Source organism: Coregonus lavaretus (genome assembly GCF_964263955.1).
Source record: "Coregonus lavaretus genome assembly, chromosome: 10".
NCBI lineage: Eukaryota > Metazoa > Chordata > Actinopteri > Salmoniformes > Salmonidae > Coregonus > Coregonus lavaretus.
In genome coordinates this window covers 50,067,540-50,091,080 of record NC_139997.1, presented here as the reverse complement: position 1 = coordinate 50,091,080, position 23,541 = coordinate 50,067,540, and the positions used below count along the sequence as shown (strand labels likewise).

Here is a 23,541-nt window from a genome sequence, read left to right as displayed (position 1 = left end):
TATTTGACTAATAATGTATTTTAAGGCAATGGGTTTTAGAGGGCGGGATAAAGATTTTGAAAGAAAACAACTAATCAACTAATCGAGGTAGAAACCATGTGAATATTTATGGCCCAATAAACGTTCTTGAAGGAGAACTGCTCCTCCATGGTGCTGAGATTCCCCTCTTTCAAGTCCCACAGCTTGTCAGTGGTATGATTACAGCTTGTCAGTGGTATGATTACAGCTTGTCAGTGGTATGATTACAGCTTGTCAGTGGTATGATTACAGCTTGTGAGTGGTATGATTACAGCTTGTCAGTGGTATGATTACATTTCGCTGCTCCTGCTTTTCTTGCCATTCAGTGAGTTATAAAAAATGTAGCCTGCCTAAAAAGCTGAAAGATCCGTAATGGATTCTACTGGTTCTTACTCACACAGCATCAAGGTGGTCCTGTATAGCTCAGTTGGTAGAGCACGGTACTTGCAACGTCAGGGTTTTGGGTTCAGTTCCCACTGTGGCCACCCATACGAAAATAATGTATGCACACACTACTGTAAGTCGCTTTGGATAAAAGCGGCTGCTCCATGGCATATTATATTATTATATTATGATTACCCATCCGTCTCTAACTCAACCTAAACTGTATAATTTCACAGACACCAAAACCATCAACACTCATATAGGTCATTTGAAATAGTTTGTTTGAAGGATGCTCACTGCAAAGGGGTCAAATTATATATACTTGTACATCCAACATGAAGCATTCTGAGGTGATTCCCAGCACATAATGTTCTTTCCCTGTGTGGATGGTTAAAATAAGAAGAAACTACATGCATCGTCATACATGGACGAGTACAAACAGTCCAGCTATGCCCTCTGTAAGGCAATCAAACAGGCAAAACGTCAGTACAGAGACAAAGTGGTTGCAATTCAACTGCTCAGACACGAGACGTATGTGGCAGGGACTCCAGACAATCACGGATAATAAAGGGAAAACCAGCCACGACGCGGACACCGATGCCTTGCTCCCGGACAAGCTAAATACCTTCGCCCCCTTCGTATGATACTGTATGTTACAATTACAATTTGCTAACGTTAGCTATGTGGCTAGTTGGCTAACGTTAGCTAGGCTAGGGGTTAGGGTTGGAGGTTATGGTTAGGTTTAGCACCCACCCATCCATCCACCCAACCCAACCAAAAGTAACCTTCTGTCTTATGCAGCCATACTCAACGTAACATATTATACTAATTTGAGTGTCATTGTTTTCAACCAGTGAAAAATACGCTCTTGCAACAGCTGCATAGTGTGGATCCCAGCCTATGGGATAGAAGTTTGAGGGAATTCCTCCCTTCTAAACTCCTCTGTGGTATTGTGCTCCACATATTGTCAAAAACAAGTTTAATTTTAAAAGACCATGAGTGGTGCTTTTATTGCTCAATCTAATTTGTGCGGATTCAAAAAAATGATCCACAGTACTAACGGACACATACTCAAACTCGTACACCTTTGATAGACTTAAACAGCTGCAAATTATCTAGATATCAAAGTGTCACCATCAACATTTTTACCATTAGGCCTATAATGCAGCAAATAGCATTCATTTTTCACATGCAAATAGCACTTTTTGGCAGTGCTCAAAGCATGCCAGTCCATGAGAGCAGCATTTATTTTTCAACTCGAAGTAATGACCCAATCAGTCCTCCATTACAACAAAATCATAAACAACAGAGTAGTCTAATAAGTCCTTAGTTTTTGGGTTATGCTCAGGTAAAATTTTTTGGCAAATCTATCTTTCCAAGTCCTATTCTTGAATATCAAGGGGTATTAAATTGTAAAGATATAGCCTAATCATATTATTATTTGATTTGAAGTAGAAAGCAATGGGTTAGAAGAAGCCTACATAACCCAAAGTCAAATGCAACATCCATTTATGGCCAGCTACAGTGGGGAGAACAGGTATTTGATACACTGCTGATTTTGCAGGTTTTCCTACTTACAAAGCATGTAGAGGTCTGTACTTTTTATCATAGGTACACTTCAACTGTGAGAGACGGAATCTAAAACAAAAATCCAGAAAATCACATTGTATGATTTTTAAGTAATTAATTTGCATTTTATTGCATGACATAAGTATTTGATCACCTACCAACCAGTAAGAATTCCGGCTCTCACAGACCTGTTCGTTTTTCTTTAAGAAGCCCTCCTGTTCTCCACTCATTACCTGTATTAACTGCACCTGTTTGAACTCGTTACCTGTATAAAAGACACCTGTCCACACACCCAATCAAACAGACTCCAACCTCTCCACAATGGCCAAGACCAGAGAGCTGTGTAAGGACATCAGGGATACAATTGTAGACCTGCACAAGGCTGGGATGGGCTACAGGACAATAGGCAAGCAGCTTGGTGAGAAGGCAACAACTGTTGGCGCAATTATTAGAAAATGGAAGAAGTTCAAGATGACGGTCAATCACCCTCGGTCTGGGGCTCCATGCAAGATCTCACCTCGTGGGGCATCAATGATCATGAGGAAGGTGAGGGATCAGCCCAGAACTACACGGCAGGACCTGGTCAATGACCTGAAGAGAGCTGGGACCACAGTCTCAAAGAAAACCATTAGTAACACACTACGCCGTCATGGATTAAAATCCTACAGCGCACGCAAGGTCTCCCTGCTCAAGCCAGCGCATGTCCAGGCCCGTCTGAAGTTTGCCAATGACCATCTGGATGATCCAGAGGAGGAATGGGAGAAGGTCATGTGGTCTGATGAGACAAAAATAGAGCTTTTTGGTCTAAACTCCACTCGCCGTGTTTGGAGGAAGAAGAAGGATGAGTACAACCCCAAGAACACCATCCCAACCGTGAAGCATGGAGGTGGAAACATCATTCTTTGGGGATGCTTTTCTGCAAAGGGGACAGGACGACTGCACCGTATTGAGGGGAGGATGGATGGGGCCATGTATCGAGAGATCTTGGCCAACAACCTCCTTCCCTCAGTAAGAGCATTGATGATGGGTCGTGGCTGGGTCTTCCAGCATGACAACGACCCGAAACACAAAGCCAGAGCAACTAAGGAGTGGCTCCGTAAGAAGCATCTCAAGGTCCTGGAGTGGCCTAGCCAGTCTCCAGACCTGAACCCATTAGAAAATCTTTGGAGGGAGCTGAAAGTCCGTATTGCCCAGCGACAGCCCCGAAACCTGAAGGATCTGGAGAAGGTCTGTATGGAGGAGTGGGCCAAAATCCCTGCTGCAGTGTGTGCAAACCTGGTCAAGACCTACAGAAAACGTATGATCTCTGTAATTGCAAACAAAGGTTTCTGTACCAAATATTAAGTTCTGCTTTTCTGATGTATTGGTAGCATTTTGAAGCTGCTGGAGATGTAGTGGTCCTCTGTAGCTCAACTGGTAGAGCACGGCGCTTGTAATGCCAAGGTAGTGGGTTCGATCCCCGGGACCACCCATACACAAAAATTTATGCACGCATGACTGTAAGTCGCTTTGGATAAAAGTGTCTGCTAAATGGCATATTATTATTATTATTATTATGTATCAAATACTTATGTCATGCAATAAAATGCAAATTAATTACTTAAAATCATACAATGTGATTTTCTGGATTTTTGTTTTAGATTCCGTCTCTCACAGTTGAAGTGTACCTATGATAAAAATTACAGACCTCTACATGCTTTGTAAGTAGGAAAATCTGCAAAATCGGCAGTGTATCAAATACTTGTTCTCCCCACTGTATGTAAACTCTAACATTGATTTATCCTGCTATAGATGTCGATCAATTGGGAATATTCATAATACCGCTTAAGGGAAAGTAATCTAAAAGTAACTGAAAGTAATCAAATTACATTACTGAGATACGTTACTGTTTACAATTTTGGACAGGTAACGAGCAACTCTAACGGATTACATTTAGAAAGTAACCTACCCAACCCTGACTATGCTCACACCTCTGTACTGGGTATGCATAATTTATTTTACATTTTGTTTTCCCACAGGTCAACGGGACAGAAATTGAATATGAGTTTGAAGAAATCACACTAGAGCGGGTGAGTTGATGAACACACTATCTGAAAATACTCTATTTAAACTCTATTTAAAATTACCCGGAGAGGACTTTGCAGTCATTTAAATTGAACGAGGGATGCCATATCCTGTTTCATGCTCATCTCAGACATGTCCCATAAAGGGCTTCATAAACTAGGAAGCGTAATCGTTGAATGTGACAGGCAGGATGAGTTAATAGGCCAATATGTTTCAAAAGATCTTGACCCCACACACCTGTCAAGGGAGGAATAAAAAAAACAAGCAGCTAACTGACACCATTATAATGCACCATTTTGAAGCTGCTGGAGAAGCTAGATGACTCCGCAAACTGAATAACAGAATAACAATCTGTGATTGCATTACCATTTTTATTTCAAATTGGTGCATGAAGCGGAAAGCCTGGGGTTACTGTGCCTTTGACAAACTAAAACAGGAACCCGTTTTACTTTCCACTAACGCTAATTGATCTCAGCCAGACAAGCGAAATAACGCAAACATCCAAGTCCTGAGGGTGTTTTGAGCAGGCCAGCCCTTAATTGGGACATAGCATTTGCATGAGAAAAGCCAGGGCTAACATCCTCAAGGCTCAGTGGCGATAAAAGGCTTAGCTTGGCTGCTGAATGACATTTTGACAGCCAAAAAAGGATCCTTGTGACCTGAAACAATAAACTACAACAGGAAAAGGTCAGTTCAGCCAAAGGAAGTGATAATTCAGCCAACAGCGGAGGCTGAAGCCTTTGGTGCACACTGCACAGCTCACCCTTTGACGGGCAAGAGCAGACATAAACAGGGTGGCTTTAGAGTGGCCAATGCTAACGCTGCATCTGTGTATTCAGGCTTCACCTCACAGGACCCTTTATCTATTCACTCCACTTCCATTGCCCTATCTAGCCAATGGGCTTTGATTATGTGTGCGCTTGAGTGAGCTTGCTATCATTACTTCCATCTCATCTCAGCCTGGTTGAGCTGTGTTTTGTATTTCTGAGAGTGAAGCTTCCCCTGAGGGAGATCAGCGCCCATTTCATTCTCATGTCCGTCAGCTCAGCCTGCAGGGTGGATTTTTAGTCAAGAGATGCCCCTACTAGGGTTGCAAAATTCCAGGAACTTTCAATAAATTCCCTGGTTTTCCAGAAATCCTAGTTAGAGTATCTGGGTTTCCTGCTTATTCCCTCCTTATTCCGGGAATCTTCCAACCAGGATTTTGGGAAAACCAGGGAATTTATTGAATGTTCGAGAAATTTTGCAACCGTAGACCCTACTCCCATCAACTAGCAATTTAATCAAAGTGTCCACATTAATTTTGTAAATGTGTCGAGCGGGATGTAACTCATAAAACTGATAGAGCTGGGTTGTTGTACACAGAAACATTGGCTTTGAGAATTATGCATTTTCTGCCTTCGCCTCTGTATTATATTTACCGGTTATGAAGTCATCTTCTGGGGATTCCATTGTGGTCAAGCGCAAACTTGAAAATTATCCCGTACGAATTAACCTGTACGAAAATGAAGTTCATAAATGTATATTGTCAATTCACTTTTTTCAAACTAAAAGCTAAATATTGACTTGTATTGTATGTTTATTTCACTTTAAAATAGTATATTTAGGAATTATATTACTTTTTGCTATAAAAGTAGGTTTTCAGACATATGTCTAGTATACTGTCAGAAATTACACTTGATGCTAACACTTCACCTCACTTTCAAATAGTATACTTAGGAATTACAGTGGGGAAAAAAAGTATTTAGTCAGCCACCAATTGTGCAAGTTCTCCCACTTAAAAGAGAGGCCTGTAATTTTCATCATAGGTACACGTCAACTATGACAGACAAATTGAGAAATAAAAATCCAGAAAATCACATTGTAGGATTTGTAATGAATTTATTTGCAAATTATGGTGGAAAATAAGTATTTGGTCACCTACAAACAAGCAACATTTCTGGCTCTCACAGACCTGTAACTTCTTTTTTAAGAGGCTCCTCTGTCCTCCACTCGTTGCCTGTATTAATGGCACCTGTTTGAACTTGTTATCAGTATAAAAGACACCTGTCCACAACCTCAAACAGTCACACTCCAAACTCCACTATGGCCAAGACCAAAGAGCTGTCAATGGACACCAGAAACAAAATTGTAGACCTCCACCAGGCTGGGAAGACTGAATCTGCAATAGGTAAGCAGCTTGGTTTGAAGAAATCAACTGTGGGAGCAATTATTAGGAAATGGAAGACATTCCTCTGTAGCTCAGCTGGTAGAGCACGGCGCTTGTAACGCCAAGGTAGTGGGTTCGATCCCCGGGACCACCCATACACAAAAATGTATGCACGCATGACTGTAAGTCGCTTTGGATAAAAGCGTCTGCTAAATGGCATATTATTATTATTATTATTATTACAAGACCACTGATAATCTCCCTCGATCTGGGGCTCCACGCAAGATCTCACCCCGTGGGGTCAAAATGATCACAAGAACGGTGAGCAAAAATCCCAGAACCACACGGGGGGACCTAGTGAATGACCTGCAGAGAGCTGGGACCAAAGTAACAAAGCCTACCATCAGTAACACACTACGCCGCCAGGGACTCAAATCCTGCAGTGCCAGACGTGTCCCCCTGCTTAAGCCAGTACATGTCCAGGCCCGTCTGAAGTTTGCTAGAGTGCATTTGGATGATCCAGAAGAGGATTGGGAGAATGTCATATGGTCAGATGAAACCAAAATATAACTTTTTGGTAAAAACTCAACTCGTCGTGTTTGGAGGACAAAGAATGCTGAGTTGCATCCAAAGAACACCATACCTACTGTGAAGCATGGGGGTGGAAACATCATGCTTTGGGGATGTTTTTATGCAAAGGGAACAGGACGACTGATCCGTGTAAAGGAAAGAATGAATGGGGCCATGTATCGTGAGATTTTGAGTGAAAACCTCCTTCCATCAGCAAGGGCATTGAAGATTAAATGTGTCTGGGTCTTTCAGTATGACAATGATCCCAAACACACCGCCCTGGCAACGAAGGAGTGGCTTCATAAGAAGCATTTCAAGGTCCTGGAGTGGCCTAGCCAGTCTCCAGATCTCAACCCCATAGAAAATCTTTGGAGGGAGTTGAAAGTCTGTGTTGCACAGCGACAGCCCCAAAACATCACTGCTCTAGAGGAGATCGGCATGGAGGAATGGGCCAAAATACCAGCAACAGTGTGTGAAAACCTCGTGAAGACTTACAGAAAACGTTTGACCTGTGTCATTGCCAACAAAGGGTATATAACAAAGTATTGAGAAACTTTTGTTATTGACCAAATACTTATTTTCCACCATAATTTGCAAATAAATTCATAAAAAATCCTACAATGTGATTTTCTGGATTTTCTTTCCTCATTTTGTCTGTCATAGTTGACGTGTACCTATGATGAAAATTACAGGCCTCTCTCATCTTTTTAAGTGGGAGAACTTGCACAATTGGTGGCTGACTAAATACTTTTTTTCCCCACTGTATATTTATTTTCACTATAAAAAATGTGTTTTCAGACATATTTCTAGTACTAGTACTCAAAATATTAAGTTGGTACTAGTTTCTAGTAAGTTGGGGCCTTGTATTATGCAAACTGGGAAATATGTGGAATTCTGGGAAAACATGCTCCTGCAAGATAATCGCTAAATTGTCAAATGATTCAGTGGTGGACTTAACATCTAAGTGTGTGACGCATGAAGCTAAACAGAACTTGTATTTTTATGTTGGATGTAATTTAGGCTAGTTTACAGGTTAGCATTATAAGGAATAGAAGTGTAAAAGTACTGCTAGATTCATTATTAATTGTTCTTCATGCTCTACAGGGGAACTCAGGGTTGGGCTTCAGCATAGCTGGAGGGACAGATAACCCCCATATCGGCGATGACCCAGGGATCTTCATCACCAAGATCATCCCTGGTGGTGCGGCAGCAGAGGATGGCAGGTTAAGGTGAGTGCAATAGATCTAGCCCTTTACAAATGAAAACTTCACTGAAGACATTGAGATGGCAAAATGCTCTGGTATAAATGCTGTCAGAATGGATGGCTCGAGTACTCTCATCCATCATTGGATCTAAGTATATTTGTGCCATGTTTTGAAGGCTTTATCCTGTAATGGAAAAGCTGAAAGGGTTGTTTTCAGATTTTTCCCAAAATGTTATCTTACTTCGAGAGCTGTTCTTTGAGATCTCCGTTCGCATTGTCTTTGTTCATCATGTTAGTATTTTGGGCTAATGTTAACTCTCCATGGGATTGCATTAATTCCCGAAACTATCCCTAAACACCCCTATATAAATGTGTGGTACTACAGCAGACTACAGGTAACTGCCAAAATAAAGTAAACAAGTCAGTAAATGAGGGATACAAAGTATATTGAAAGCAGGTGCTTCCACACGTGTGGTTCCTGAGTTAATTAAGCAATATAGTCTAAATTACATCCAACATAAAAATACAATTTATGTTTAGCTTCGTGCTTCACACACTTAGATGTTAAGTCCACCACTGACTCTACTTTTAAAATAATTTGACAATTTAGCGATGATCTTGCAGGAGCATGTTTTCCCAGAATTCCACATACTTTCTACTTTGCATAATATAATGAATTATTTTTTTTCAAAGATGTGGACAGAGATTAGTGGGAAAGGCCTACTCTCTCAAAGACACATGATGGGTTTTGGCATCGTTTAAGTATTATAGTCAGGCACACTCCTCTTGTGGTTATTTATTAACTTCACAGTCTGGGGGATTGTAGCATAACATTACCTATTCTAAGCACATTCTTGCTCTTATGTTTTAGCTGAATGTAAATAGGAAATACTCAAAGGTTTTGCTCTGGGAGCACTCCACATAACATAGGACTTTTGGGATGCTTAGAGCATCACATAGTTAGTAAGATAACAGGGTAAATTAAAGGGGAAGTTCGGGATTTTACAACTTGATGTTAGATGGTTCCTCAACCTGAAAGTAGGCTTGGGTTACTTTAAACAACCACTTTTCAGCTAGTTTCTGCATCTGCATTGCTTGCTCTTTGGGGGTTTAGGCTGGGTATCTGTAAAGCACTTTGTGACAACTGCTGATGTAAAAAGGGCTTTATAAAATAAATAAGATTGATTGAGTGACTTTAGCCACATCTAGCTAACAATCAATGGAAATGGTAGGCGCAATCGTTCTCTTAGTTTTATGGGCAAATCACCTTTTAAGTAACATCAAAACACATATGGAGTTGATTTGGCCATGAAAGTGACAATTATATTTTAAGTTCAGCATAAAATCCCTTTTTATGGTGCAAACTTTTTGCGATGGTGTGCGCTAATGAATACACCCCAGCTGTATAATAATCAGACATACAAAGCAAAATCAGAAGTGTTAAACTAACTCATTGTAGTGTTCATTTTAATACTTTTATGTTGTGTACAGTTGAAGTCGGAAGTTAGCCAAATACATTTAAACTCAGTTTTTCACAATTCCTGACATTTAATCCTAGTAAAAATTCTCTGTTAGGATCACCACTTTATTTTAAGAATGTGAAATGTCAGAATAATAGAATAATAGTAGAGAGAATGATTTATTTCAGCTTTTATTTCTTCCCAGTGGGTCAGAAGTTTACATACACTCAGTTAGTATTTGGTAGCATTGCCTTTAAATTGTTTAACTTGGGTCAAACGTTTCGGGTAGCCTTCCACAAGCTTCCCACAATAAGTTGAGTGAATTTTGGCCCATTCCTCCTGACAGAGCTGGTGTAACTGAGTCAGGTTTGTAGGCCTCCTTGCTCGCACACGCTTTTTCAGTTCTGCCCACAAATGTTCTATAGGATTGAGGTCAGGGCTTTGTGATGGCCACTCCAATACCTTGACTTTGTTGTCCTTAAGCCATTTTGCCACAACTTGGGGTCATTGTCCATTTGGAAGACCCATTTGCGACCAAGCTTTAACTTCCTGACTGATGTCTTGAGATGTTGCTTCACTATATCCACATAATTTCCCTTCCTCTTGATATCATCTATTTTGTGAAGTGCACTTCTGCAGCAAAGCACCCCCACAGCATGATGCTGCCACCCCCGTGCTTCACGGTTGGGATGGTGTTCTTCGGCTTGCAAGCCACCCCCTTTTTCCTCCAAACATAACGATGGTCATTATGGCCAAACAGTTCTTTTTTTGTTTCATCAGACCAGAGGACATTTCTCCAAAAAGTAAGATATTTGTCCCCATGTGCAGTTGCAAACCGTAGTCTGGCTTTTTTATGGCGGTTTTGGAGCAGTGGCTTCTTCCTTGCTGAGCGGCCTTTCAGGTTATGTCGATATAGGACTTGTTGTACTGTGGTTATAGATAAGTTTGTACCTGTTTCCTCCAGCATCTTCACAAGTTCCTTTGCTGTTGTTCTGGGATTGATTTGCACTTTTCGCACCAAAGTACGTTCATCTCTAGGAGACAGAACACGTTTCCTTCCTGAGCGGTATGATGGCTGCGTAGTCCCATGGTGTTTATACTTGCGTACTATTGTTTGTACAGATGAACGTGGAACCTTTTGGCGTTTGGAAATTGCTCCCAAGGATGAACCAGACTTGTGGAGGTCTACAATTTTTTTTCTGAGGTCTTGGCTGATTTCTTTTGATTTTCCTATGATGTCAAGCAAAGAGGCACTGAGTTTGAAGGTAGGCCTTGAAATACATCCACAGGTACACCTCCAATTGACTCAAATGATGTCAATTAGCCTATCAGAAGCTTCTAAAGCCATGACATCATTTTCTGGAATTTTCCAAGCTGTTTAAAGGCACAGTCAACTTAGTGTTTGTAAACTTCTGACCCACTGGAATTGTGATACAGTGAATGATATGTGAAATAATCTGTCTGTAAACAATTGTTGGAAAAATTAATTGTGTCATGCACAAAGTAGATGTCCTAACCGACTTGCCAAAACTATAGTTTGTTAACAAGAAATTTGTGGAGTGGTTGAAAAAACGAGTTTTAATGACTCCAACCTAAGTGTATGTAAACTTCCGACTTCAACTGTATATCAGAGTATGTGAGCGGAGCTGGAGCGGAGCGAGGAGCGGAAGTGCACAATTTGACTGGAGCGTGGAGCGAGATTCCCAAAGGCTGGAGTGTCGGCCTTCTCGCCCGCTCCAATTTCGCTCCAGTAGCGCTCACTTCAGGAGCTCAGGGCATGCACGGCCCAGCATGCATTTGTAGTCTACTTGTGTACTGATAGTAGCCCCTTGCTTTAGCTACTGTCATGGAGTTCGCAAAATATTTTCATAAAGAAACTGATAAAACACACAGGTGCTAAATCAAGGTGACTTACAAAGATGAGGACCAAGAGCAAGAGAGGGAGTGCGGTGATGTAGTGTCCACTGTTATGTGTAAGGCGTGGATGCCACCTGCTGGCATGGTGTTAAACTGTTAGGTTATAGACCGGAAAACATTGTTCTACGCTCGGGAAATGGCAGTTGTTACAAGCTGGCTACATGAAAAATATACAACTAAAGAATCGTTGTGGAATCTGAAAAGACACTTATCCCAAAGGTATGGTGGTGTACTTACTACGTGCACATGCTAAAAGAAAGGAACGTGGTGGGTAGATAGCTAATTGTGTCATCGTAGCAAAGTATTTATAAAGAAAAAATCTGATCTCCTTCGTTCATGTTCGTTCTATTATCTATACAATAGGCCATCATTGATTTTGGCCCAATATGCCTGGCATTTTCCCACGCTCAAGGAGCTTTCCTTTTGATTGGGTTATTTTGCCTAAAAACCTTTAGGCCTACCTAGATATATATGCAGTGGGGAGAACAAGTATTTGATACACCGCCGATTTTGCAGGTTTTCCTACTTACAAAGCATGTAGAGGTCTGTAATTTTTATCATAGGTACACTTCAACTGCGAGAGACGGAATCTAAAACAAAAATCCAGAAAATCACATTGTATGATTTTTAAGTAATTAATTTGCATTTTATTGCATGACATAAGTATTTGATACATCAGAAAAGCAGAACTTAATATTTGGTACAGAAACCTTTGTTTGCAATTACAGAGATCATACGTTTCCTGTAGGTCTTGACCAGGTTTGCACACACTGCAGCAGGGATTTTGGCCCACTCCTCCATACAGACCTTCTCCAGATCCTTCAGGTTTCGGGGCTGTTGCTGGGCAATACGGACTTTCAGCTCCCTCCAAAGATTTTCTATTGGGTTCAGGTCTGGAGACTGGCTAGGCCACTCCAGGACCTTGAGATGCTTCTTACGGAGCCACTCCTTAGTTGCCCTGGCTGTGTGTTTCGGGTCGTTGTCATGCTGGAAGACCCAGCCACGACCCATCTTCAATGCTCTTACTGAGGGAAGGCCAGTAGATCTCGCGATGCATTGCCCCATCCATCCTCCCCTCAATACGGTGCAGTCGTCCTGTCCCCTTTGCAGAAAAGCATCCCCAAAGAATGATGTTTCCACCTCCATGCTTCACGGTTGGGATGGTGTTCTTGGGGTTGTACTCATCCTTCTTCTTCCTCCAAACACGGCGAGTGGAGTTTAGACCAAAAAGCTCTATTTTTGTCTCATCAGACCACATGACCTTCTCCCATTCCTCCTCTGGATCATCCAGATGGTCATTGGTAAACTTCAGACGGGCCTGGACATGCGCTGGCTTGAGCAGGGGGACCTTGCGTGCGCTGCAGGATTTTAATCCATGACGGCGTAGTGTGTTACTAATGGTTTTCTTTGAGACTGTGGTCCCAGCTCTCTTCAGGTCATTGACCAGGTCCTGCCGTGTAGTTCTGGGCTGATCTCTCACCTTCCTCATGATCATTGATGCCCCACGAGGTGAGATCTTGCATGGCGCCCCAGACCGAGGGTGATTGACCGTCATCTTGAACTTCTTCCATTTTCTAATAATTGCGCCAACAGTTGTTGCCTTCTCACCAAGCTGCTTGCCTATTGTCCTGTAGCCCATCCCAGCCTTGTGCAGGTCTACAATTTTATCCCTGATGTCCTTACACAGCTCTCTGGTCTTGGCCATTGTGGAGAGGTTGGAGTCTGTTTGATTGAGTGTGTGGACAGGTGTCTTTTATACAGGTAACGAGTTCAAACAGGTGCAGTTAATACAGGTAATGAGTGGAGAACAGGAGGGCTTCTTAAAGAAAAACTAACAGGTCTGTGAGAGCCGGAATTCTTACTGGTTGGTAGGTGATCAAATACTTATGTCATGCAAATTAATTACTTAAAAATCATACAATGTGATTTTCTGGATTTTTGTTTTATATTCTGTCTCTCACAGTTGAAGTGTACCTATGATAAAAAGTACAGACCTCTACATGCTTTGTAAGTAGGAAAACCTGCAAAATCGGCAGTGTATCAAATACTTGTTCTCCCCACTGTATATACAAAATTTAAAAACTCTGAATCTCTGCCCAGCCTGGCAAGAGTTGGCAAAAGGGTGTTTAGCATCCCCAGTGGCTCTGCAAGTGTGGAGAGGATATTCTCCGCTGCTGGCCTGCTCTCCAGGCACCATCGCATGAGCCTGAAGCCACAGACTGGCCAAACTCATGTTTCTAAAAATGAATTCAAAGGCACTAATAAGTCATTTTTTGTTTAATTTGTATTTAATTACTATATGCACAATTTATAGACTATAATGATTTAATACAATGAAATGTTGTTTAAATGCTGAGCCCTTTATGTCCCTACCAGCCTATTGTGTCGCACTCGCAAATGCTTCACAATGTATTTCTTTGTAGGCTATAGCCTTGAAATAATATAGCCTAAATAGTTCATTTTCGTTCCTTCTTAGGCTTCCTGTCTGGCTCTTGACCTATTTAGAGTGTTTATATGCTGTTTAATATGACATGTAGCCAATTTGAAATGATGTTTGCTTCTTTCATTCACCTTTTCATGTTTATTCAAATACTTTTCATTCAAATCCATATGGTTTGGTTTCAATACTTTAAAACCAATTGGTTGGTCCATGTAGTCACAAAAATAGATGGGTGTTGGTTAAATTGGGATTTTAATGAATGGAGCGAATTTGGAGCGGGGGTTATTTTCCTGTGAGGGTGGAGCGGTTTTTAGCAGAGCGGTAGGAAAGGACATGGAGCGCCGGAGCGGTCAGTAAGCACCGCTCCATGAGCGTTGAGCGGGATTTCCAGCTTCTCAACTCCACTCATATACTCTGGTGTATATGCATCTACTCTCAACAGAATGAATTAAACATTTTCAAAAGTGTGAACTAATAGGCATTTTACCATACACTGGAGTGAACTAATAGGCAGTTCACTCTACACTGGCGTGAACTAATTAGTATTTCACTCTACAGTGGAGTGAAATATAATGAAATGGTGTATGGTGTAAAGCCTAATTTGCATATTTCCCAGGGTGCCTTTTCTTTTTGAGTGAATTGAAGAGTTACCACTATGTATTTTTTGGTGACCCAGACATGGTTGTTGAATTATTATCATTAATATCATTCAAATTAAACTATGACAATATACATTACACATATCATAAGGGCTTACTTTGATGGCCTAGTTTCATCCTAACTCAGTGGTGTTAGGAAACTAATTACCACATCAGGCCTGCAAGTCACATTATGATGGATTGCAAAGTGGTGTGTAATTCCTATTGGAATCCAGACAGAGTTAGGATATCCAACAGTTGTAATTTTTATTCACCTGTAACCCATATTCATAATGACTGTCAGGATAATGGAAATTGGTAAAGGAGACTACCTAAACCATTTAAACTGGAACAACCATTTCAGTAACTGATTGGATTAGTTTAGAAAAATATGTTATTTATCTTTGTAACATAAGATTAATCAATCAATCAATGAACATGCAAAAACACAGACATGAAAAACAATCCCAAAACATCTACCTGCAGTAGAGCATGCTGGAAAATATGATTATGATGGGTGTGGTTTTGATGGCACTGTTTTACTCTCCACAGTGTAAAACAATAACTCTGGTTATTAACACCAACAATTGGGGTTATTTTACACCACTGAGTGTTAATACAGAGTGAATTTAACTCCTGAATCAACACTAGAAATGTAACACTGAAAAATCAACACTGGCCAATTTGCAGTGTACATTCAACTTTGTGCGTTGTACTGTAAATGCATATAGTGTACAGCAAATTAACAGAACTCACTGCAGACCAAGGCATCATGCTGAGGACAAGCATAAAAACACAGCTTTTATATGTGTAAATAGGCAGTATCTCTCGCTCTGCTTGGGTGTGTGTGTGTGTGGTGTGTGTGTGTGTGTGTGGGGTGTGTGTGTGTGTGTGTGTGTGTGTGTGTGTGTGTGTGTGTGTGTGTGTGTGTGTGTGTGTGGTCTGTGTGTGTGCATAGGGTCCCAGCTGGTCCCTTAAAATGCGCCTCAGGAGAGTTCTGTTCTTGAACGTGGGGGCATGGATGTTTGTGGCCTCTCCTGAAGGGGTTAAAGGGTCACACTGCAGCAGGGGCCTTCTACTCCCCCTGCCACGCACACGTACATGCACACACAAATACTATTTTTCCAGGTTAAGGCTCATATTCCCATCCTCTTTTTTCATTGCAGAGTGAATGACTGCATCCTGCGGGTGAATGATGCCGACGTGTCCGAGGTGTCCCACAGTAAGGCTGTGGAGGCGCTGAAGGTGGCCGGCTCCATCGTCAGGCTCTACGTTCGCCGGAGGAGACCCATGCTGGAAACTGTCATTGAGATCAAACTCATCAAAGGACCAAAAGGTTGTTACATTCCATCTTATCTATCTATCTATCTATCTATCTATCTATCTATCTATCTATCTATCTATCTATCTATCTATCTATCTATCTATCTATCTATCTATCTATCTATCTATCTATCTATCTATCTATCTATCTATCTATCTATCTATCTATCTATCTATCTAATATTTTGGGGATTCAACTCTCAGGTAAAATGTGAAAAGTTATTACGTTACTCTCTCTCGCTCTCTCTCGCTCTCTCTCTCTCTCTCATCATTACTTTCTTAATAAATCCCTCTGTCTGTATCTACAACTCACTTCCTTTCTCCTTGTCTTCATTTTTTTTCTCTTTCGCTCAGCAAGCATCAGTGATTTTTAAGGGTAAACCAGATAACCATGCACATCCAGTATGTTTTGTTCAGTATTTTATCATTTGGGGTTTGTACCACCCACCTCAAATAAATAACTTTGATGCATTATTTATATCAGAGAGATGAGTCATCACTGGGGAAGAGCTGCAATGAGTCCATGGGTGTATTCATTAGGGCACACCGTGGCAAAACCTTTTCCAACAACATTTTGGGAATTTTAAGTTCACGTTAGTCCCGCCCCATTTCAAATCAAATCAAATCCAACTTTATTTGTCAAATGCGCCGAATACAATAGGTGTAGACCTTACCGTGAAATGCTTACTTACAAGTTAAGAAAATATTTACCAAATAAACTAAAGTTAAAAATTATAAAAAGTAACACAACAAAATAACAATAACGACGCTCTATACTGGGGGTACCGGTACCGAGTCAATGTGCGGGGGTACAGGTTAGTAGAGGTAATTTGTACATGTAGGTAGGGGTAAAGTGACTATGCATAGATAATAGACAGCGGGTAGCAGTAGTCTAAAAACAAATGGGGGGGGGTTTAGGCACATTTGGTTCCTAGTGAATACACCAGATTGGGAGATGGATGAGGGAGGAGAGGAAATTTGGAAAGCGACATTGTGTGGTCTATAATTGATGGTGCTATTTTCTTACCCTGACTGTAAGCGTCCTGTGTGTTTTTCTCGCGTCAGTTGGCCAGAGTTGAAACAAACCCACTGTAATCAATGAAACATGCTATACTGGCTGCAGAAGCAGCACATCCATGAAGCAGCAAAAACAGGCTCGCTTTGCTGAACCATCTTTCTACGCTTCAAGTCTATTTTCCAGTGCTTTAGGTGTCTGTGAAGTGTACTGATATACACTAACTGGACAGTTTATTAGGTACACCCATCTAGTACTGGGTCAGACCCCCCTTTGCCTCCAGAACAGCCTGAATTCTACAAGGTGTCGGATACATTACACATGGATGTTGGTCCATGCTGACGCGATGGCATCATACAGTTGCTGCAGATTGGACGGCGGTACATTCATGCTGCAAACAGCCCGTTCCATCTCATCTCAAAGATGCTCTATTGGGTTGAAGTCTGGGACTGCGCAGGCCACTCAAGTAAACTGAACTCGCAGTCATGTTCCAGGCGATGTTTTTCCACTCCTCAATTGTCCAGTGTTGGTGATCGCGTACCCACTGGAGCCACTTCTTCTTGTTTTAACTGATGGGGGTGGAACCTGGTGTGGTCGTCTGCTGCAATAGCCCTTGAGTTGTGCGTTCGGAGATGCCGTTCTGAGATGCCGTTTGTAGTCCGATTGTTAGCTTGCACGATTCTTGCCATTCTCCTTCGACCTCATCAACAAGCTGTTTTCACCTACATGACTGCCGTTGACTGGATGTTTTTGTTTGTTGCACCATTCTCGGTAAACACTAGACACTGTCGTCGTGAAAAGGCCAGGGGGGTGGCAGTTTCTGAGATACTGGATCTGGTGCGCCTGGTACTGATGATCATACCACGCTCAAAGTTGTTAAGGTCTCTCGTTTTGCCCATTCTAACGTTCAATTGAACAGTAACTGAATGCCTCGATGCCTGTCTGCCTTCTTTATATAACAAGCCACAGCCATGTGACTCACTGTCTGTAGGAGCAATCCATTTTCGTGAATGGGGTGGTGTACCTAATAAACTGTTACTGAGTGTAGGTCGCTAGTGCTTGTGATCCAGAGGCAGCAGCCTAGACCGCTAGACCACCCTAGGCCACAAAACTTTTTTTTTTAACCTCCACCCCACGTCTATTTCTCATCAGGGCTGGGCTTCAGCATCGCAGGAGGGGTGGGCAACCAGCACATCCCGGGGGACAACAGCATCTATGTCACTAAGATCATAGATGGCGGGGCAGCACAGAAGGACCAGCGCTTGCAGATTGCAGACAGGCTGCTTATGGTAAGTTATTGCAGCTTCACTACCCCTGCCCTGCCCTGTCCTCATCCCCCATAGGTGGACCATACTGTACTGTCAAAGCATTATACTGCGTAACAACCTTCATAACACATTTATTCAACATCATTCATAAGGAGTTTTGTAAATAAAATAGAGCTTTATTTATCCATTGTACAACGAAATAGTGAATAGTGTGTAAGAAGGTTGGGAACTGTGACAGTAAAATATACATTTCATTTAATTGATAAATGAAGATCTATTCAATGGGACTTTTATTTTGAAAACTCCTTATGAAGGATGTTGAATACATGCGTTATGAAGATTGTTATACGGTATAATTATTTTACAGTAACACACTAATTTACTATATAAACAGAGACCCATATATTCCCCATTGTGTGTATAAATGTGTAAATGTTTATTTGTTAAAGGGCCCTGTTTTCAGTAATGGAATGTGTGAAGAATGTGTGTGTTGATTAAGGATTGGCTGATTTGAGTTGATTGCATTCAGGTGTACTAAGGTGAGTGGTAGTGTTAAAGCCGATTTATGCTCATTCCGGTGTCTGCGTTGGCCGTACAGCATTTACTGTGATGCGGCCTCTGCATAAGTCAGGGCATTCATACTTCTAGCGCTTCGCAGAGCTGTTGTGAAGGAAGTTGTGAAGGAAGTGAGTTTATGTTTATAGAGGACGTACTACCCCCACTTACCGTCAAACAATCATGTCAATGTGGAGATATGCATAGCTATACGGAGCACTCTGCATTGTTACAACATTTGGGAGGCGCACGGCGACGCGGTACAGAGCTTGATTTGGCCTCCGCAAGCCTCTGGAGCCTCCGCAAGCCTCCGGAGCCTTCGCAATTGGGTCACACCCTCTGTACGGAGCTTCTGGACCGCATTTCCCGATGAAGCATAAATTGTCTTTTAATTGGAAGCAAGGATAGAGGAGAGCATATTTGCAAGATTTTATGCTCTTACCCTTTTGATCTTTTCATCCATGTTTTAGCCTGTTAGCTCTTAGCCTGATTTTAACCTGTCATTGTATTTATCTATTTATTCAAATAAATTCTACATTTTAGTAAAACTGTTCCTGTCTTCATGAAACCTTTTTGATGTGCACGAGGTAACGGACAACTTCGTCACAACTACAGAAATCTGTTATAGTGTATAAACTCCCGTTGTAGCAACACAGCCTATTTCAGAAGAGTGAGTCGCTTAACCACAGTTTAATTCAACTAGCTGCCTTCCTGCTGCTTCCAGCTCTGGGGGATCCCAGGCTATCATAATCTGCATTTGGCAGGCTCCATGTCTGTCTGGCATGAAAGGAGTGGAACGTAAGGTTTAAAGAGCGACTGCCCCTAAAAAGCAACTTCTCGTTTTGAGAATGGTTTATGTGGCATCGCTATGAGTCACAAAAATTATTGACTACAAGGTTTGACTACAATGTACATAGGACAATATTTTAAAAGGTCAATAGGTCCACATTTCAATGACTTAAAAACCTCAAACCAACTATAAATTGTGGAAATGAATTTACAAATATTCAAAGCCTTTAATGAGATAACTATCCCCTGAGATCGGCTATCCAAAGTGAAACCAACTTTGCCAGTGTCGCACACCAGCCGGATGAAGCTAATTGGCAAAATAATTTAGCTAACTCTTCCCACCTGCGAACAGACACAAGAGACTCCCACATCAAACCACACCCCGAAACCAACTCATGTTTGAATTCAGTCATAGCTGCTAGCATTTCTTAATGAACCGAATCTAAAACGAGGCCAAATCAGGAAGTGCAGTCGCCCTTTAACTCTCTTATGAGATTTTCTCCATGCTCTCTCCACCCCCACAGGTGAACAACTACACTCTGGAAGAGGTCTCCCACGAGGAGGCAGTAGCCATACTGAAGAACACGTCTGACGTTGTCTACCTGAAGGTGGGCAAGCCCACCAATGTTTACTTATCAGATCCCTATGGGCCACCTGATATCATGCACTGTGAGTTTGTCACCTCTTTTTCACCCCTCTACCCACCTGTTTGGCCAGTTTCCCAGACACAGATTAAGCTTAGTCCTGGACTAAAAAGCATGCTCAATGGAGGTTCTCCAATTAAAGTGCTTCTTAGGCCAGCACTAGGCTTAGTCTGTTCTGGGAAACCACCTTATAGAGACGCAACTTTGGTTTGTAGTCCGAGTAGTGTACAAGAGGGCAGTATTTGAGTTTCAAATTATGTGAGCAACCTCTGCTGTTGTAGACCAGGACAGTCTTCTTTCACTTCGCAAATTAATGTGTTTAGTTTCACACTGATGCGGTATGCTTGTTCATCTCTTGAGCATTATCCCTGAGTTTAGATACAGAGTCTTCACAAGAATGTTATGAGAGTTGGGATTGTTTTAGAGTGCATTGTGTTTGCAATGTATTATTTATTTGAACTTTCTCCCTTGCCATGTAAACTTAAATGCCAGAACATTACAGTGTGTGGGCCTCCAAACTAAATTAGATGTATTTTATTGATTGATTGATATGGAAAGTCATTAACTGACAGTATGAGGTTAGTAATGTCAGAAAGCTGAAGTCTGACGAGCTGTGTACACCCTTGTTGTTTCTTTCAAGCGTTCTCTCCAGCAATGGAAAATCATATATCTTCCGTGGGCAACAACGGCACTCTGGAATACAAGTGCAGTCTTCCCCCCATGCCCATCTCCCCCGGAAGGTACTCCCCCCTCCCAAACCAACTTCTCGGTGAAGAGGACATAAACAGGTTGGATGGTTTTTCCTTCTTACGGTAATTACATCCCTTCCTACTAGACACCAGTAGTATTACAAGTAGAATCTCGTCACCCCAATCCACCTCACCCCATTTTGTATGGAAACTCAAAAGCAATCCTAGACGACGTTACAAGTTTTGATGGAATTGATTGCTTTGGGGATTACAAGCTCCCCCCCGCACCTCCCTTCCTAACTCCTTTGACCCAGCTGTTTTGGTCCAATGCTCTGTGTCCTCCACCCAAGTCTGTTTTTTCAACTGTGTTGTGTTGTTGCACTATTTTTAATCTGGTGGTACATGTTTTAGATACATGTGAAGATATACTAAAGGGTGGCATTGTCAGGTTTTGTACCTTTACGACCATTGTAGTTTCCTTTCGCTTGCTCTTTTAATCTTATATGTATGTAATAATGGACCAGACTATTGCGGCTCTGAACAATCAATTCAGCTTAAGACCAATAGCTAGCTATTTCAGGGTTTCACAAAATGGTTTATTCTTTGATCTAGTTATTGTCATTTTGGAAGTTGGTCTATGGTATTACATCAGTAGTGGATGCAGATGATTTTCATTTATAGTTTTTTTTCAGTGAGATGTTTTCTGCAAGGCAGTTGATTTTTCTGAGTGGGTGCTCAACCTGAAAGTCTCTCTCTGTCTCACACTCACTCACTCATTTACATTTACATAATTTAGCAGACGCTCTTATCCAGAGCGACTTACAGGAGCAATTAGGGTTAAGTGCCTTGCTCAAGGGCACATCGACAGATTATTCACCTAGTCGGCTCGGGGATTAGAACCAGCGACCTTTCGGTTACTGGCACAACGCTCTTAACCACTAAGCTACCTGCCGCCCTCATTCACTCACCTCACTCACCTCACTCATCACTCACAGTCTCACTCACACACACACTTAGCATCCACATTACACTGGCGCTCTCTTTCCAAAGGAAAGAGCTTCCCTTCAAGTCCTCTGACTAGAGGAGTCTGTCGTAGCACAGAACCACTGTCTATATTCTGTCACTCCTCGAGTGGAAGGACAAGTGCTGTTACGGACATGGGGTGGGGGGTGGTTGATGGAGTTTCCAATAAAGTTTCTACTAAAGGAGAGAAGTGGAGTGTTTGATGGAATGATTCAGTGATGAGGCTTTAGGTCACTGTATGAATTCGCATTTACTCTATGACATATGGCAGACGTGTTACTCTAAGCAATGTCCTACACAGGCTGCGAGTTGATTGGCTCAATGCCCAGACAAATTCAGAGCAACAAGAAATGACTTACCAGTCCATATGGAGAAAAGATGTATCAAACCTGTAATCAGCTTTCCAAGACAAGAAAGACTAGACAGTCATCACTACAAGAGAAACTAAGACCACTGCAAGCCACTTTATTAAAATGTATCCTACCACATCAATCAAATTTGTGTTGATGTGTTTCATAACTGAAACAGAATGCATAATAGATCAGTACTAGAGTGCCAAATAATTTCAATATATATTTTAATCTTCACATTTTTGCATTTAAAAAAAGCATAACACTTTTTTAAAATGCTGTCTGATTCTGTCATTCTAAAGTTGTGTTCTAGTTTAAAGGTACATACCGTTGAGCATGTAATAGATGGTTTGAGATAAAAAGCACACTGAATTTAAAAAAATAGTGACAGCCTTTAAAAAGCAACGAATCCCTTTGAAAACAGCCTATGTGGCATCAATATGAGTCAAAAACAGTTATTATAGTGTCAAAATTGACTACAAAGTGTAAATAGGATCATTTTGGCCATAGTCAGTCTCGTCTAAAACGGTAGAGTACAGTATATACATATGAAATGAGTAAAACAGTATGTAACATTATTAAAGTGACTAGTGTTCGATTTAAAGTGACCAGTGATTCCATGTCTATGTACATAGGGCAGCAGCCTCTAAGGTGCAGGGTTGAGTAACCGGGTGGTAGCCGGCTAGTGATGGTTATTTAACAGTCTGATGGCCTTGAGATAGAAGCTGTTTTCAGTCTCTCGGTCCCAGCTTTGATGCACCTGTACTGACCTCGCCTTTTGGATGATAGCAGGGTGAACAGGCCGTGCCTCAGGTGGTTGATGTCCTTGATTATCTTTTTGGCCTTCCTGTGTTGCGCCTTCTTCACCACACTGTCTGTGTGGGTGGACCATTTCAGATTTTCAGTAATGTGTACACCAAGGAACTTGAAGCTTTTCACCTTCTCCACTGCGGTCCCGTCGTTGTGAATAGGGGCGTGCTCTCTCTGTTCTCTACTGAAGTCCACGATCAGCTCCTTCGTTTTGTTGACGTTGAGGGAGAAGTTTTTTTCCTGGCACCACTCCGCCAGGGCCCTCACCTCCTCCCTGTAGGCTGTCTCATCATTGTTGGTAATCAGGCCTACTATTGTTGTGTCGTCTGCAAACTTGATGATTGAGTTGGAGGCGTGCGTGGCCACGCAGTCATGGGTGAACAGGGAGTACAGGAGGGGGCTGAGCACGCACCCTTGTGGGGCCCCTGTGTTGAGGATCAGCATAGTGGAGGTGTTGTTTCCTACCTTCACCACCTGGGGGCAGCCTGTCAGGAAGTCCAGGACCCAGTTGCAAAGGGCGGGGTTCAGACCCAGGCCCCCGAGATTAATGATGAGCTTGGAGGGTACTATGGTGTTGAAGGCTGAGCTAATGTCAATGAACAGCATTCATACATAGGTATTCCTCTTGTCCAGATGGCATAGGGCATTGTGCAGTGCAATGG

General features: G+C 41.9%; 1 pseudogene across 1 annotated transcript in view; it reads left to right on the top strand.

The window, feature by feature from the left end:
* The window catches only part of LOC311136376 (disks large homolog 2-like), a 219,354-nt pseudogene that overhangs the window by 118,327 nt on the left and 77,486 nt on the right, over positions 1-23,541 (top strand). Inside the window, exons 4-9 of the transcript XR_014615442.1 lie at positions 3,990-4,040; positions 7,859-7,983; positions 15,580-15,749; positions 17,904-18,040; positions 19,888-20,032; positions 20,648-20,795. The product of XR_014615442.1 is annotated as a disks large homolog 2-like (transcript). The remainder of the gene's footprint in view (positions 1-3,989; positions 4,041-7,858; positions 7,984-15,579; positions 15,750-17,903; positions 18,041-19,887; positions 20,033-20,647; positions 20,796-23,541) is intronic.